This window comes from Dama dama, chromosome 21 (assembly GCF_033118175.1).
Source record: "Dama dama isolate Ldn47 chromosome 21, ASM3311817v1, whole genome shotgun sequence".
NCBI classification, from domain to species: Eukaryota; Metazoa; Chordata; class Mammalia; order Artiodactyla; family Cervidae; genus Dama; species Dama dama.
Window position 1 is genome coordinate 11,990,385 of NC_083701.1, and position 18,220 is coordinate 12,008,604.

Here is an 18,220-nt window from a genome sequence, read left to right on the forward strand (position 1 = left end):
CCTGGAGAAGGGATAGGCTACCCACTCCAGTATTCATGGACTTCCTTGGTGGCTCAGATGGTAAAGAATCTGCCTGTGATGTGGGAGACCTGGGTTCAATCCCTTGGTTGGGAGGATCCCCTGCAGGAGGGCATGGCTACCCACTCCAGTATTCTTGTCTGGAGAATCCCCATGGACAGAGGAACCTAGGGGGTTACAGTCCATTGACTCACAAAGAGTTGGACATGGCTGAGTGACTAAGCATAGCAAGAATTGGAATAGGATCAAACTATTCTTGACAGCAGTTGTAAATATTTCAACGCTCACCTTCACTTTGAGACATATTCTTCATTCCTGAAGCTTCAGTTCTCCCCTTGTCCCAGCAAACAGAAAAGACAGCCCCTGCCCTAAGGGCCTTCAGTGATCTACTGCCTTCATGTAACAGACAAAACATCGGAAGCAAAAGCCCTTTCAAGAGCTGTAAAGTGCTGGGACTTTAAAGAGGTTACCTGCAAGACATCATGAAAGATTCTTGGCGGACTGAACAGGAATGACACCGGCAGAAGGCCCTCTCCGGGGGACTTTGTCAAAGGGATGCTGAATGGCGTTCCGCTTCAGACAACGTCTGCTCACAGGTGTTCTCTCTGTGGCGGCTTAGCCCACTGCACGCCACCTCCCGAGGTGCTGTCACTGAACACGGTGGTCGGGGCCACTTCTCTCTAGGTCTACAGCTCCAGGAACAAAGACTGACAGAAGGACCCCCGTGGAGCCCGTTGTGATTTCCCCAAAGAAACGGGTGTTGAGCACTCACTGAGCGACTCATCGTGAGCCAGAGGGCAAGGGAAAGGAACACAGAAGGGAAAGAAACACTTAAGAAAGATAACCAATGAGGAAGTGCCCTTGTTTCCAGTTGCTAGTGGTCTAATGGGATTTCCTTTGTGATTCAGCTGGTAAAGAATCCGCCTGCAATGCAGGAAACCTGGGTTTGAGCCCTGGGTTGGGAAGATTCCCCTGGAGAAGGTAAAGGCTACCCACTCCAGTGGTCTGGAGAATTCCATTGACTGTATAGTCCATGGGGTGGCAGAGAGTCGGACACGACTGAGCGACTTTCACGTTCTTTCTTTCTTTCAGTGGTCTAATGATCCCTGGCTTGAGAACCGCTAGGTGCTCAGTTCTTCTAGGATTACCTTGATCTGTAGGTGAAAGAGACAGTTATGTATCATCTAAACTCAGAGAGGAATGAACGCTCATGACTTGGTCCAAGCTGCAGGACCACTGTATACATTCCTTGGGTACTCTCTCTCTCTCTTTCTCTCTCTCTCTCTCTCTCTCTATATATATATATATATATATATATATATTTTTTTTTTTTTCCCACACCGTGCAGAATGTGGGGTCTTAGTTTGATGATCAGGTATCAAGCCATGCCCCCTGCGTTGGAAGTGCAGAGTCTTAACTACTGGACCACCCAGGAAATCCCTCCTTGGGTACTCCAGCGTTATTCCCCACTTGCAGAATGAAGGGGTTGGGCAAAATGGTTTTCTCCGGTATATAGACGTATCCCTCCTTTTGTCCCCTCCAGCCCGGCCCTGCTCCAGATGGGGCTCCATCACTGCTCACCTGGGCTAATGCAGCAGGCAGCCAGCTGGCCCTCTGGTTCCAGTCTCTCCCTGGTCCATGCTGCTCCCAGAGGGAGGTACCTTATGTATGAAGTTGGCCCTTTAAGAAGTCCATTATCTCCAGCTGAAGCCCGACCCACAGAGTACATGGCTTTGATCATCTTTTGCCTGACTCTCTGGACTCAGTTCCCAAACTGCTCAAACTCTTGGGCGATTTGTGGTTCCTGGAAGGGACCACGCTGTTTCATCCTTTCCTGAGTCTTACACTCCATCTGAGAGAAACTTGGGATCCTATCAGGGACTATCTCATATGCATTCTTGTAATCCAAGTATCAAGGAGAGGAGCTGACACCTCGTGGATCCACAAAGTGTGTTTTTTAAATTAACGGATGCCTGAATAACTCATCTTATTAGTCGCTTGGTTCTTCTTGGAGGAAATGTCCTGGCTTACTCTTTCCTCAAAGACACGTGGAAATGATCTTGCAAAACGCATAGCCACAGAGTGACAAGTTCACAGCTCAGTGTCCAGTTCTCACATATATTAAAAGCTTGCAGCACACCATTTAATCTTTTTGAGTTTCAGTCTCTCCTTTATGAAATGGGATTAAAAATTACCCACCTCACAAACTTACCTGGACAGTAAACTGACCTTCTGCATGGTAGACATTTGACATGTGGCTGGCAGATCAGACCAGAGACTCTCAAGTGTGCCTGAGTCTGCTAAAGTCTTGGGGTTAATCTTCTATGTCAGGGCACCTAGCTGGTGGTCCAGTGGTTAGGATGTGGCACTTTCACTGCCAGGGCCTGGGTTCGATCCCTGGTCAGGGAACTAAGATCCTGCAAGTTGTGTGCTGTGGCCAAAATAAAAGTCTTTTACGTCTGGTCATGATGTTAGGGTATGTTCATGTTTCCTGGACTTATCTTTTATGAAATCTTGTTTCTTCCCAGCACGTGTGTGTGTGTGCTGGGCTCACAAGCACTAGAGACATGTCCATGTCATGAACAGTCTCTCTCATGTAATCAGCTCTTTCTCTGGACCTAAGCTCAGTCATCTGTCAGTTAAAGGAGCAGGATTAGATCAGGATGGATGAGCCTATGGCATACATGTCCTTACTGCCTTGTCCCTTGTCCTTGACAGACATTACTAATTGATCTTGGTCCTGTCTTACTGAGAATCCTTCCAGGAAGCCACTACCAGTTAATCAGAGATGGCTCCTGGATTGATCTTATCCAAGATTTCCTAGTGCCACCCTGGAAATCTGAAGAAAAATAAGGGAGGTATTTGTGAGGGGGATATTGCTTAGATTCTCTTTACCTTTCTTAGCAAGATGACTCTTCTATGACATATTACTCAAGCCCCAGACTTGAGTGACAGAGGAGAGGCATCCAGAAATACCACTGGGGACTTGTGGGCACTTTTGTCTTCAGCAAAGATGCTTGATCTGGCTTCAGTTGGTGTGCAGGACTGAGAGGTAATTCAGAAATCACCTGAATAGTCAGCAACTGTTAAAAAACCAATAACACAACACAAACCAGCAAAACAAAGTCTCAACAATAAAAACACATCATTAATTCCCTTTAAAGAGATAATCAGCTAAAAATTTGACATTTTAACTAGAGCTAATACACAAAGGGAGAAGATACATTGTAGATTTTATTGCACTAATATGAAGTAATAGGGTTGTTTGCTGTGATTTTATTTCTCTTTGGGGTTTTTGCAGTATGTAGCCCGTCATATGCTCTGAGAAATGTTAATTCATCATAAGGCCTCTAGAAGCAGAGGCAACAGAGACCAAGGCAGTGTTCTGATTTGGACTCAACTTTTCCATGGCAACAACTCCTCCAGGAAAGCACTAGAGTCTTACCAGCACTTTCACAAATAATTGACCCCTATAATTACTGAAGAATTCAGAGCAAAGAAATTGTGTTCATGTTAGAAAAAAAGCTAGTTCTCTGTTCATTCAGGGAATTTGTTGAGGACTTAACTACCTACTGGACTGGAGGAGTACACATATGACCCAGACACAAGCCCACTGACCAGTCTAGTAGGGAACTGAAAAGCTGAAGTTCAGTTGGCACACACTGATATGATTGTGTTCATTGTTGCCAGCCAACATCAGTTAGAGCTAGTTAGAATTCCTGCCACACCAGCTAGTTAAGTCTTTTCAGTATTCTACCTGCATAACTTGTCTAAACAAGTAGCAAGAACTATCAAAGAGGTAAGAAGGATGAATTCTGAGAGCAGGATGCTCAGCTCTGGCAATTATTAGAGGAAATGGGGCAGAGTGGCATTGTGGAGGGTGGGAAGGGATTCATCAGCTTGAAAGGATGGAAGGACATTCAAAGTAAAGAAAACAGGATGTTTAAAGGCTGTGTGTGGGATCTTTGGTGAACTGCGTGTAATTTATCGTGGCTTTATTATGTGCAGTTTTTGGTGTTAGCAAATAATTGTCATGAGGGAGGGGCAGTGCCTCTTTTGTTGCACAACCACTTCATGCTATGCCTGGAATATAGATGCGTGTGTGTGTGTGTGCACTCAGACACTTAGTTGTGTTCGACTCTTTGTGACTCCAGGGACTGTAGCCTGCCAGGCTACTCTGTCCATGGGATTCTCCAGGTAAGAATACTGAAGTATTCTTGTAGAGTCCAGGGGATCTTCCTGACCCAGGTGTCAAACTCAAGCCTCCTGTATCTTCTGCATTGGCAGGCAGATTCTTTACCACTAGCACCACCTGGGAATACAGATGCTACCGACTAAATCTTTGTTGAGTGTATGATTCAAAGAATGAAAAAGTGGTAGGAGATGCAGCCAGGGAGGCTTGGGCACCAGTTAATGAAGGACTCCATTTGCCATTTTAAAGAACTTTTAAAAATACTTCATCCTGCAGGTAACAGGGAGCATTTGAAATTACCGGTGGGTTAGTGAAACTGGGGGCAGTGTCCATGAGGACATGGATGCAGGGATTCATCAGCTTGTCAATTCTGAGAACAGAGAGTAAGATGTACAGCTGACGGTGATAGTGCCATCACCTCCAGTACCAACTGCCCCTTCACATCCTTGGCTTCTGCCTTAATCTGAATCCCATGGCGTGCCCAGCTGGTTCATGTTCCCATCACATGTGCTGTGCTGTGCTCAGTCATGACCAGCTCTTTGCAACCCCGTGGACTGTAGCCTGCCAGCCACCTCTGTCCATGGGGTTCTCCAGGCAAGAATACTGGAGTGGGTTGCCGTGCTCTCCTTCAGGGGATCTTCCCAACCCAGGGATTGAATCTATGTCTTTTAGGTCTCCTGCTTTGGCAGGTGGATTCTTTAGCACCCACTGGGAAGTCCACCCAGTTCACTTTCTTCTCACTGACCAGTTCTTTTTGTCCTCTTATTCTCATCAACATGAGCTATTTATTTGTCTCTCATAACTCAGCTCACGTCTTTCATCACTTTGTAAGTCTTATATGAACTATTGTCTCTCTTCTCAAACATTCCTGGTAGAATTAGAATTTCCTTGAGTCCTCATGGTGCCCAATACAGCTTTCTCCACTGGCATCAACTCAGGGCCATTATTCATTTTTCTGGATTCTTCATTTCATGACAGGCTTCATTAGAAGTCAGGCACAATGTCTTCCCCAAATTTGTATCTAGTCTCAGTACAAAGCATGGTGCTTGGCCTCAGCAAGTACTCAGTAATAAGTAATAAAGTTTAAAAAATTGGTTGAATTGTAAAGCGAGAACTAATAAATTGGTAAGCGGGACATTTTCACCACAAAACGAAATGGGTTTCCAGCTGCTAAAGGTGGAGATAGAAAGCAGTGGATGGCTGCAATCTGTTTTAGTTAAAATTTATAATAAACTGAGTAGACTTAGGAAAGGGCACCTCTTTCTTATGCTGGAATCTAAACTGTTAGCCTGCATTATATGTGCCATCAAAAGAGGCTTCTTTCAGACTAAGAGTGCTTTTTGAAATGAAGCTGAAAGCCTAGAGATTTTCCAGAGTGTTAGGAGAGACTGAGCATGGATTTTTGTTCCTCTGTTCAGGGGACGTTAGACTGGACCATCCGCGTCAATTCAGAATTACTTTTCCTGGCCAAATAGGAAGCAGTGACTCAAGAGGACCAAGAAAGGAAGTTGCATACACCTAAATTCTTCTTCATCTCAAGGCCCTCTCACATTCCATTCTCCTTGGTATTTCTCTTGTACCACAAAGATTGGGGGACATTTTCTTTTAAAAAAATGTTTGTTTATATATTATTTATTCAGCTGTGTCAGATCTTAGTTGTGGCATTCAGGGTCTTTTGTTGAGTTTCGTGAATCCTCTAGTTGGGGTGTGTGGGTTCCTAAGCACACAGGCTTCAGTAGTTGTTGCACATGGGTCCAGTTGCTCCACGGCATGGTGACCTTTGTTCCCAGGCCAGGGATCGAACCTGAGTTCCCCATACTGCATGGTGGATTCTTAACCGCTGAACCCCCAGGAAAGTCCCAGGAGGATGCCTTCTAATATTCTTCTCTTTCAGATAGGGATGGGAAAGCCAGACGTGAGGTGTGCCTTTCCCTTGGTGTTGTGTAAGCAGTACTAATTGATCATAGAAATCTTTCCTTTTCAATCTGAATGGACTCTAAATATCTTTCCTGGCAACCATTATCCATCAGAGGCGGCATAAAGACTATTTTCCTTCTGGGTCCTATAGCCTTAAACATAAGAATTGTGTCTGGGACTTTGAGCTTTTGCTCTTCCTGCTCTTAGATTTAGAATATCCTCTCCCTTAGCTTGAAATTCTTTTCAACCTTCAAGACCCAAATGTGAATTTTTATGTGAAAGTTTCCACATTTTCTCTGCTTCCATATTCTTATTGTTAAGCCCTTGTATACTTTGTAGGTAGTGAGAGCTCTCTCCTTCTCTGATCCAAGAAGCCCTCACTGGTCTTAACCAGGTCTCAACCAGCTTGGTAGGTCCAGTGACCAGCTCAATACTGGGATGCGTAAGTATGTACTAAATGCTTCTTAGGAACACGGGTTAGTGACACATATGACCATGTATGAGCAGCTATTTGATTTTCCTCTAGAAAAGCATCAATCTGTTCTCATTTTTTTTTTTTTTTGCCAGATTGGCAAATATGAACATTCATTGAGAGAAGTGTCTCAGAAACTATCAAGAGACATTCCTTAAGCATGTCACCACTGTCTTTTCTGAAGGAGCTGGTTCCTCATGTAATTAAAATACCTTCTATTTTTTCCCCTTCATATTCAAGAAATATTGGTCATTTTACTACATTAAGGCAGGAGAGATGTTTTGACTTATAAGAGATGGATAATCATCTTCCATTCTCCATCCAGCTAGGGAAAACTTCATAATACTTTGAGATGGATTTATCTTATGGTTCCATAAGTTTTTGTGCATTTGTGTGTGTGTATGCATGTTATATCTCAGTAAACTTTTGTTTTAGAAAATTCCATGAGAATTCATTTAAGAATTATAATATTTAGGTCCTGTTTGTGTGTTGTAGGAGATCCAATGAAGGTGAAGACTTGCCTCAAGAGGCCTCAATGCCAAGACAAAACCAGAAATGTTAATAGGGGCTTATAAATTATGTTTCCTACAAATTATTTGTCCTCCTCTCCTAGCTGACAAAATATGGCCTCCTAAGGCCATCAAGGAAATCAGTCCTTTTCCTCCAGCAAAATAGAATCAGGAGTTTGAAATAACAAGTCTTGAATTCAAGTTTGGGACCAACAGCTTAATACCTGTATAATCTACAGTGACATACATAACTCTGCCCTGCCTTACTTTACTCACTATCAGCTTGTAATAACAGACACTTCCTTCATAAGGCTGATACAAGGATTCGATGAGAAAGTGTTAAAAAAAGCTGCCTAGACTGGTGACTGACTTAAAGTAAGTCTGCCACAAGTTGGGTTCTTTACTCATATAGAGTTTTTGATAAGTTTGTAACATTTTGTGAAATTTAAAGTACTCAACAAACACTGTTTATTATTTATACCTATTTGATATAAAGGGACAAGGTTGACTGCTAGGGTATGCTTTAAATAAATGACATTAATAGGTCTTTGTGGAGTTTTACTCAATTTAATAATTTAACAAGAAAGAGTGCAGAATAGATCCCTGGAAATCTTTTCCTTGTTTCTGCCAGTTATAATGCTATGTCTGATAGCTCTGTTCGTTTTAGAGCTGCCAAGGATTATTTCCAATACTGAAACATAAAGAGGAAGAGACTGCACAGTGTTACCTCGAAGTATTAGGAATTTAATTAGGCATGATTTGATGCTTTAAAATTTCTCTCACTAGAAAGGGTAAATAAAGACACTAAGAGGGATCAGAACTGAAGCAGGCAACTGTGTTATAAGGTAAGGTAGGAAATGCAAGGGCATCCCAGGCAGCACTAGTGGTAAAGAACCTACCTGCCAATGCAGGTAGACCTAAGAGACCTGGGTCAGATCCCTGGGTCAGGAAGTTCCCCTGGAGGAGGTCATGGCAGTCCACTCCAGTATTCTTGCCTGGAGAATCCCATGGACAGAGAAGCCTGTTGAGCTACAGTCTATAGGGTTGCAAAGAGTCAGAAATGATTGAAGTGACTTAGCATGCATGCTTGCATGAAATGCAAAGTTCTTTTTTTAAAGTTAATTTTTATTGGAATAGAGTTGCTTTGCAGTGATGTGTTAGTTTCTACTGTACAGCAAAAAGAATCTGCGAGACATCTCTGCTGGACATGTGTCCCCTCCCTGCTGGACTTCTTCCCATGCAGGTCACCTCAGTGCGTTAAGTAGAGTTCCCTGGGCTACGTGGTATGTTCTCACTATTTACCTGTTTTATACACAGTGTCAATAGTGTATATTATGTCAATCCCAATCTCCCAGTTCCTCCCACCTCACCACCCTTTCCCCTTGGTATCCACAGGGACCATCTTATTTGCAAAGCAAAATAGACACGCAGACGTAGAGAACAAATGTATGGATACCGCAGGGTGTTTTGAAGTACGTGCTGAGTTGCTCAGCCGTGTCCGACTCTTCAGGACCTCATGCACTGTAGCCCTCAATGCTACTGTGTCCATGGGGTTCTCCAGGCAAGCATACTGGAGTGGGTTGCCATGCTCTCCTCCAGGGGACCTTCTCAATCCAGGGATCGAACCCAGTCTTCCACATTGCAGGCGGATTCTTTACCACCTGGTCCACCAGGGAGGCCAAAATAACCAGATGGATGGGTTGTGACGTGGTGCTCCATGCTCCATTGCTAAGCCCATTTATGCTTTGAAGTGACATCATATTCACCTACCAGAAGACAAGAGGCATTTTGAACTCTCAAATCAGTTAGTCATTAACTTCGCCCTTGGCATCTGTACATTTGTTCTCTATATTTATGTTCCTATTTCTGCTTCAAATGAAAAATTCTAATCCTAAAATACAAGTGTAAAACAGGCTAGCTGATGTAACAAGCAGGCACGTGGTTTTGGAGTCTGTCACATGTTATGGAGGTACTTTCATTTTATCTCACTTAATCTTCACAGCAATCCTGTGAGGTAGGTTTTAGCATCTTCATTTTGGAAGAGGCTCAGAGAAATGAATTGCTTTTTAGAATTCATGTAGTTAATGAGAGAGAAACTAAAATGCAACCTCAGTTCCTCTGGATTTAGAGGGACTTTGATCAAGATCTCAGTGACCCTCTGGGCTGCAGAGGATGGGCTCCAGAGGATGGACTCCAGCAGGCGTCCCCACCTGTCCAGGTAAACCCAGAACACAGCACATCCCAGAGTCAAATACAATAGTGCTTTCACATCCAAACATTTGCCAGTAATTTCTTTCATGATGAATAGTCAAATCTGAAGTATGAAGCCCCATTGACATTTATTCTCTTCACTTGATTCTCATCTGAATCTCTGAAGCTAGCAGTGTGTGTGTGTTGTGGAGAAGAGGAGGAAAGTGGTGTATGCATGTATGTTTATATGTGCCCATATGTGTGTTTTGGGATGTAGGAATTGTGCGTGTGTGTGTGTGTTTCAGGGCATGAGCTTGGCAAATATGAACATGGGGGGGACAAGGGGTAAGTGAGAGAGGTTTGTGTTCCCATGAGTGGCAGATATTTTGTTCCTGATGTGGGAACTCTAAGAGGTTGTTGCTGCCTTACCCACCCCCACTGCAACACCTGTTCAAAAAATCTTAATGACCATTTGTCTCAGGAGTTGTAACTGAGAACCTTTAAGTCTGAGAAATTTTATTGAACTTATAGGGCTTCTGAGAGGTAAAATGAGTAAACATGATGTCACTCTTTGATCCCTGTGACTGAGATGTAAGACTTGGGAAACTCAGCCATAGAAAATCATAAAAGAGGGGGACATTGCTTTTAATATGCACCAAAAGAATGCAAGGCTGGCATCTCCTAACCCAGAGGCCTCGCCACTGAAAATTGTGAACTTTCAGAGTCAACAAATTTGCTAAGGCCAGTTGTATTACTTTTTATGCATGCTGTGTAACAAATGACTGCAAACCTGTAGGCTTAAAAGAACAGCCATTTATTATCCGTGGTTTCTGTGGCCCGGGGTCCAGGCACCACTTAACCTGGTCCTCTGTGCAGCTTCTCACAAGGTTGCAGTGAAGGTGTTGGCTGGGCTGCATTCTCATCTGAATCTTGGGGTCCTCTTCCGAGCTCATACAGGTTATTGACAGATTTCCATTCCTTTTGGTTGTCGGAGTGAGGTTCTCAACTCTTAGACTAGACACCATCCCTCTTCACAGGCAGTTCCCAACCTGGCTGTTTGCTTCTTCAAGGTCAGCAGGAGAGGGTTTTTTCTGCTTTGAGTTTGTTCTTCCAGGGAAGACCTGGTCCTTCTTCTAAAGCTCACCTGATATCCTGGTAGGACTACTCAAGATAGTCTTCTCTTTGATTAACTTGAAGTCCGGAGATTAGAAACTTAATTACCTCTACAAAATTCCATCTCCTTTACCACATTCTCTTATTGAGAAGCAAGCCATAGACTCATTTGAAAACAGGAAATTACACATGAGTGTAGCTGTCAGGGAATGGAAATCTTAGAATTCTGTCAATGGGTTCCAAAACAAGGTGTACATGTTCAATTTGTACATGCCCAATCCGATGTTGTGGACAAGTGTGAGAAACTGAATTTATGATTACTTTTTATTTCATCCATTTTAATTTTAATTTTTGTGTGATTTATGATGAATTTGACTCACTGGAAAAACAGTAGCTGTATCTATATCCATCTATCTATATATATAATCTGTAGCTGTATCTTTTGAAAGGTGATTTTTATTTTCTGAAGGAGAAAACAGTGAAAACTTTTAGAGGCTGCTGACTTGTGTGAGCAGCCCTGTGTGGCCTTGTTTTTTAGTTTTGAAAACTGACAGGTCAGACCAGGTATATCTATATTAAGGGCATAACAGCTATTAGTTATTTCTTTTCTTGAATTTTAGTATGCCTTGCAATTTTTGTTGCAAACCAGACATGGTGTTTTGGGCAATAGGTCTTGAGTGTGAAGCTTTGTGTTAGTCTGGTGAGGAGCTGAGCTGTGTTGTGACGCAGCTGCAGGTGTTAGAGACTTCCAGTTCCTGAAGGAAGCCCTTGTTTGTCACCTGTCTTGTCTTTGAGCTTCCCTAAGAACCTGTCATCTGATAGAATCTGATTCTTGCAGCTCTTTCAGCTGTCATTTGCAGTTATTATGCAGGAGCCCTGTTATGGGGGTGAGTGAGGTGTGGGGAGCAGAGTGCTATATTGGGTTGGCCAAAAATTTCATTCAGGGTTTTTACCAAGATGTTGCAGAAAAACCCAAAGGAACTTTTTGGCCAGCTCAGTACAATCTTATGATTAAAGATCAGTCTCATCGAGAGCCTGTCCCTTCAGGCTGTGACCTTATCTTCCTTCTCCCCATATTTAGGTGACACAGGAAGTCTAGAGGAGGCTGGAGGCAGAGAAATGACTTCCTTCAGGAGGGTTAAAGCTCTGGTCACATCTTCCCTAGGAGAGTAGGTTTCTGTTATGGAGAAAGTTCTGAGCATATTTTACAATGTTTCCTCTTCACTCTGCCAGAGACTCAGGGGGAGTCCTTGATTCTTCACCCTGAGAAAGAACCTGGTGTGTTTCCTAGAGGTAAGGCCCATGAAAACAAGGACCTTTCTAAGACTGTGGTCCCCAGAAATTTCTCACTATTGAAATAGTCCACACTCAGACTCCAGTGATCCACCAGAACTCCCATTGAAATGTTCCTACCAGTTTATAGTTTTATGAGCTTCTGCACCAGGTAAGGTGATGTTGTCTGTGAGTCTAGATTTGTCTGTCTGTCCAGATGTTGAAAGTGGCAGTTTGCCCTATGACCTGCACCCTCTGATGGGTCCAAGAAAAGTCATAGATTTTTAGATGGTTCAGCTTTTTCTTGCTGTAAGGATTAGAATGGTGGAGTGGAAACCATTCGTTTTGTTTCTTTTCTTCTCTATTTTTCTCACATAACATGGAAATAAATCTGGAGCCAAAGAAATCTAGGTTTGGCTTCCATCTCCACCCCTTATTTACTTTCTAACCTTGAAAAGTAATGTCATTCTTAGGATTGTGTGAGGTTTACATGCAGATATGTAGGTAAGCATGAGGCCTAGGATCTGGTCCTAAATGTTCACTAGTGACTGCTGCAAGGGGCCTCAAGGCTCATCTATTCCAAATCTCCACCTCATACTTGGATTTCCTCAATATTATCCCAGCTAAAAGGCTGCCTGCATGCTAAGTCACTTCAGTCGTGTCTGATCTTTGCGACTCTATGGAATGTAGCCTAGCAGACTTCTCTGTCCATGGGATTCTCCAGGCAAGAATACACGTGGGTTGTGATTTCTTTCTCTGCTTGAAAAATCTTCAATGACATGGGAATTACTAGCTTCCAGAGAACCTCTGGATAATACCAGAGGACCAGTATGCATCAGAATGCAATGTGAGATCTGCAGATCATGTTCCCAGGGCTGGGGTTAGGCATGATAGGAAGTAAGATTCTTCTCACTAGGCAGGTTGAGGGGAGTTTATAAAGAATTTAAGCTGCATTTTGAGGAAGAGATAATCTTCCAACCTTTGCTCATGAGGCTGAACGACATTTGGGAGAAGGAAGAGAATGATAGAAAAGAACCTGGAAATGAGGGAAGAACCTGGAATGAGTGGAAGAGGAGGGAAAGTGGAAGTCACTCAGTCGAGTCTGACTCTTTGTGACCCCATGGGCTTGTCCATGGAATTCCCCAGGCCAGAATACTGGAGTGGTTAGCCTTTCCCTTCTCCAGGGGATCTTCCCAACCAAGGGATCGAAACCAGGTCTCCCACACTGCAGGTGGATTCTTTACGAGCTGAGTCACAAGCAGGGAGGAAGAGCCCTAACTGCTGAGAGAGGAATGAATGACTACAGGATTATGTATGTTTTGGGTTCCCAACGAGAAGACCTAAGGACAGGTTGCTTTGACATTCATTCCCATCAGTTAGTTTGAAATTAGAAATATTTATTTATGGTTTGGTCTGAAAATATTCTGTGTTGCTGCCACATCCTGTGGCAGACACTCTTAGCTGATTATCTGTGACCTCATTTCTTGCTAACAAAAGTGTGGTTTCGTATGGAATAGAAATTGCTCCAAGCCATGCAGTGGGTCATCACTGGCCTAAGACTAAGCCGGTCATGAAGACCCTGACCTCCCAGTGTCCCCAGTGACACTTGCAGTTAGATTCCACATGAAACAGTCTAGCAGGAGGTATCAGGAGACGTTGACTTCCATAAAACTTCTGATTTCCGAACAAATAATGCACAGGTTCCTGTCACTGTTCTTCTGCCACTTCTCTCTACTTAGAAGGAGGATCTGATGCTTCAGTTTGGTTTAGTCCCTCAGTCATGTCTGACTCTGTAACCTAATGGACCACAGCATGCCAGGCCTCCCTGTCCATAACCAACTCCCGGAGCTTACTCAAACTCATGTCCATCGAGTCGGTGATGCCATCCAACCATCTCATCTTCTGTCGTCCCCTTCTCCTCCTGCCTTCAATCTTGCCCAGTGTCAGGGTCTTTTCCAGTGAGTCAGTTCTTCACATCAAATGGCCAAAATATTGGAGTTTCAGCTTCAGCATCAGTCCTTCCAGTGAATATTCAGGACTGATTTCCTTGAGGATTGACTGGTTTGATCTCCTTGCAGTCCAAGTGATTCTCAGGAGCCTTCTCCAACACCACAGTTCAAAAGCATCAATTCATGAGACAGGGTGCTCAGAGCTGGTACACTGGGATGACCCTGAAGGGTGGGATGGGGAGGGAAGGGGGAGGGGGGTTCAGGATGGGGAACACATGTACACCCATGGCTGATTCATGTCAATGTATGGCAAAAACCACTACAGTATTGTAAAGTAATTGGCCTCCAATTAAAATAAATAAATTAAAAAAAAGAAAGAAAATGAGCCAGTTGGGGAGTTAAAAAAAATGGCATCAATTCTTCAGCACTCAGCTTTCTTTAGAGTCCAACTCTCACGTCTGTACATGACCACTGGAAAAGCCAGAGCTTTGACTAGATGGACCTTTGTTGGCAAAGTGATGTCTCTGCTTTTCAATATGCTGCCTAGGTTGGTCATAGCTTTTCTTCTAAGGAGCAAGTGTCTTTTAATTTCATGGCTGCAGTCACCATCTACAGTGATTTTAGACCTCAAGAAAATGAAGTCTGTCACTGTTTCCATTGTTTCCCTATCTGTTTGCTATGAAGTGATGAGACTGGATGCCATGATCTTAGTTTTCTGAATATTGAGTTTTAAGCCAACTTTTTCACTCTCCTCTTTCACTTTCATCAAGAGGCTCTTTAGCTGTTCTTCGCTTTCTGCCCTAAGGGTGGTGTCATCTGCATATCGGAGGTTATTGATATTTCTCCCAGCAATCTTGATTCCAGCTTGTGCTTCATCCAGCCCAGCATTTCTCATGATGTACTCTGCATATAAGTTAAATAAGCAGGGTGACAATATACATACAGCCTTGATGTACTCCTTTTCCTATTTGGAACCAGTCTGTTGGTCCATGTCCAGTTCTAACTGTTGCTTCTTGACTTGCATACAGATTTCTCAGGAGCAGGTCAGGTGGTCTGGTATTCCCATCTCTTGAAGAATTTTCCAGTTTGTTGTGATCCATGCAGTCAAAGGCTTTGGCATAGTCAATAAAGCAGAAATAGATGTTTTTTCTGGAATTTTCTTGCCTTTTCAATGATCCAGTGGATGTTGGCAATTTGATCTCTGGTTCCTCTGCCTTTTCCAAAACCATCTTGAACATCTGAAGTTAACGGTTCATGTATTGCTGAAGCCTGGCTTGGAGGATTTTAAGCATTACTTTTCTAGCGTGAGATGGTGTTAAATACGAGATGGATGGGGGCAGAGGGAGAGAGGATGAAGACAAGCTACTGACACTCATTGGGAAGCATGACTTATTAGACAACAACTTAACTAAAGACCTTAGTGTAGAGTTCATCCCTAGGGTGGTACCAGCATATAGGCTTTTCTAGATAATCATGATAGAAGACTTTTATTTTTTTTCCATTTATTTTTATTAGTTGGAGGCTAATTACTTTACAATATTGTAGTGGTTGTTGCCATGCATTGACATGAATAAGCCATGGATTTACATGTGTTCCCCATCCCGATCCCCTCTCCCACCTCCCTCTCCACCTAATCCCTCTGGGTCGTCCCAGTGCGTCAGCCCCGAGCACTTGTCTCATGCATCCAACCTGGGCTGGTGATCTGTTTCACTCTTGATAATATACATGTTTCGATGCTGTTCTCTCAAAACATCCCACCCTCACCTTCTCCCACAGAGTCCAAAAGTCTGTTCTGTACATCTGTGTCTCTTTTTCTGTTTTGCATATAGGGTTATCATTACCATCTTTCTAAATTCCATATATATATGTTAGTATACTGTATTGGTCTTTATCTTTCTGGCTTACTTCACTCTGTATAATGGGCTCCAGTTTCATCCGTCTCGTTAGAACTGATTCAAATGAATTCTTTTTAATGGCTGAGTAATATTCCATGGTGTATATGTACCACATCTTCCTTATCTGTTCATCTGCTGATGGGCATCTAGGTTGCTTCCATGTCCTGGCTATTATAAACAGTGCTGTGATGAAAAAAATATGGAACACTTCACGAATTGGCGTGTCATCCTTGCGCAGGGGCCATGCTAATCTTCTCTGTATCATTCCAATTTTAGTATATGTGCTGCTGAAGCGAGCACGATAGAAGACTTTTAAAAGGATCATGATAAGACTCTGCAGCTCATTAATTCTCTGGATCCACCCTATTTCTTGCACTGCAGGTAAGACTGCAAACATGGCTTACATCACCCCTTGAGTTCCTAAGGGACAGAAGTTCTCCAGAAGGTCATTTCTCTGAATTTTTCTGAAATTGTTTACTTAACACATTCTGCTGCCTTCCTGAGTGTTGCCTCTCTTTCCTTTGACCAATAGCTGGAGAAATAAGCCTCTGTCCATGACTTTCAGAAATAAAACAAGAAGGAAAAACATCACAGAATTTATCTAAAGCATTGGAGTATTTGGTTTTCTTGGCAGATGGGGGAACCTGATGTGTTTACTTTTTTTTTTTTTTTTCTTTTTTTTATTATTATTATTATTTTTTTTTTTCCAGTGGGTTTTGTCATACATTGATATGAATCAGCCATGGATTTACATGTATTCCCAATCCCGATCCCCCCTCCCACCTCCCTCTCCACCCGATTCCTCTGGGTCTTCCCAGTGCACCAGGCCGGAGCACTTGTCTCGTGCATCACACCTGGGCTGGTGATCTGTTTCACCATAGATAGTATACATGCTGTTCTTTTGAAATATCCCACCCTCACATTCTCCCACAAAGTTCAAAAGTCTGTTCTGTATTTCTGTGTCTCTTCTTCTGTTTTGCATATAGGGTTATCGTTACCATCTTTCTAAATTCCATATATATGTGTTAGTATGCTGTAATGTTCTTTATCTTTCTGGCTTACTTCACTCTGTATAATGGGCTCCAGCTTCATCCATCTCATTAGGACTGGTTCAAATGAATTCTTTTTAATGGTTGAGTAATATTCCATGGTGTATATGTACCACAGCTTCCTTATCCATTCATCTGCTGATGGGCATCTAGGTTGCTTCCATGTCCTGGCTATTATAAACAGTGCTGCGATGAACATTGGGGTGCACGTGTCTCTTTCAGATCTGGTTTCCTCAGTGTGTATGCCCAGAAGTGGGATTGCTGGGTCATATGGCAGTTCTATTTCCAGTTTTTTAAGGAATCTCCACACTGTTTTCCATAGTGGCTGTACTAGTTTGCATTCCCACCAACAGTGTAAGAGGGTTCCCTTTTCGCCACACCCTCTCCAGCATTTATTGCTTGTAGACTTTTGGATAGCAGCCATCCTGACTGGCGGTGTAATGGTACCTTATTGTGGTTTTGATTTGCATTTCTCTAATAATGAGTGATGTTGAGCATCTTTTCATGTGTTTGTTAGCCATCTGTATGTCTTCTTTGGAGAAATGTCTGTTTAGTTCTTTGGCCCATTTTTTGATTGGGTCATTTATTTTTCTGGAATTGAGCTTCAGGAGTTGCTTGTATATTTTTGAGATTAATCCTTTGTCTGTTTCTTCATTTGCTATTATTTTCTCCCAATCTGAGGGCTGTCTTTTCACCTTACTTATAGTTTCCTTTGTAGTGCAAAAGCTTTTAAGTTTCATTAGGTCCCATTTGTTTAGTTTTGCTTTTATTTCCAATATTCTGGGAGGTGGGTCATAGAGGATCTTGCTTTGATTTATGTCGGAGAGTGTTTTGCCTATGTTCTCCTCTAGGAGTTTTATAGTTTCTGGTCTTACATTTAGATCTTTAATCCATTTTGAGTTTATTTTTGTGTATGGTGTTAGAAAGTGTTCTAGTTTCATTCTTTTACAAGTGGTTGACCAGTTTTCCCAGCACCACTTGTTAAAGAGGTTGTCTTTTTTCCATTGTATATCCTTGCCTCCTTTGTCAAAGATAAGGTGTCCATAGGTTCGTGGATTTATCTCTGGGCTTTCTATTCTGTTCCATTGATCTATATTTCTGTCTTTGTGCCAGTACCATACTGTCTTGATGACTGTGGCTTTGTAGTAGAGTCTGAAGTCAGGCAGGTTGATTCCTCCAGCTCCATTCTTCTTTCTCAAGATTACTTTGGCTATTCGAGGTTTTTTGTATTTCCATACAAACTGTGAAATTCTTTGGTCTAGTTCTGTGAAAAATACCGTTGGTAGCTTGATAGGGATTGCATTGAATCTATAGACTGCTTTGGGTAGAATAGCCATTTTGACAATATTAATTCTTCCAATCCATGAACACGGTATGTTTCTCCATCTGTTTGTGTCCTGTTTGATTTCTTTCATCAGTGTTTTATAGTTTTCTATGTATAGGTCCTTTGTTTCTTTAGGTAGATACACTCCTAAGTATTTTATTCTTTTTGTTGCAATGGTGAATGGTATTGTTTCCTTAATTTCTCTGTCTGTTTTTTCATTGTTAGTATATAGGAATGCAAGGGATTTCTGTGTGTTAACACGCTTCTGAATAACCAACAAATCATAGAAGAAATCAAAAAAGAAATCAAAATATGTATAG

General features: G+C 42.5%; 1 long non-coding RNA gene and 1 other non-coding gene across 2 annotated transcripts in view; one reads left to right on the plus strand and one right to left on the minus strand.

The window, feature by feature from the left end:
• Nucleotides 1-18,220, plus strand: part of LOC133042265 (uncharacterized) — a 301,029-nt gene that overhangs the window by 163,921 nt on the left and 118,888 nt on the right. The window lies entirely within an intron of this gene.
• On the minus strand, nucleotides 15,721-15,827 carry LOC133042945 (U6 spliceosomal RNA). Its single transcript, XR_009689639.1, has one exon. It is a non-coding gene; the product is annotated as a U6 spliceosomal RNA (small nuclear RNA).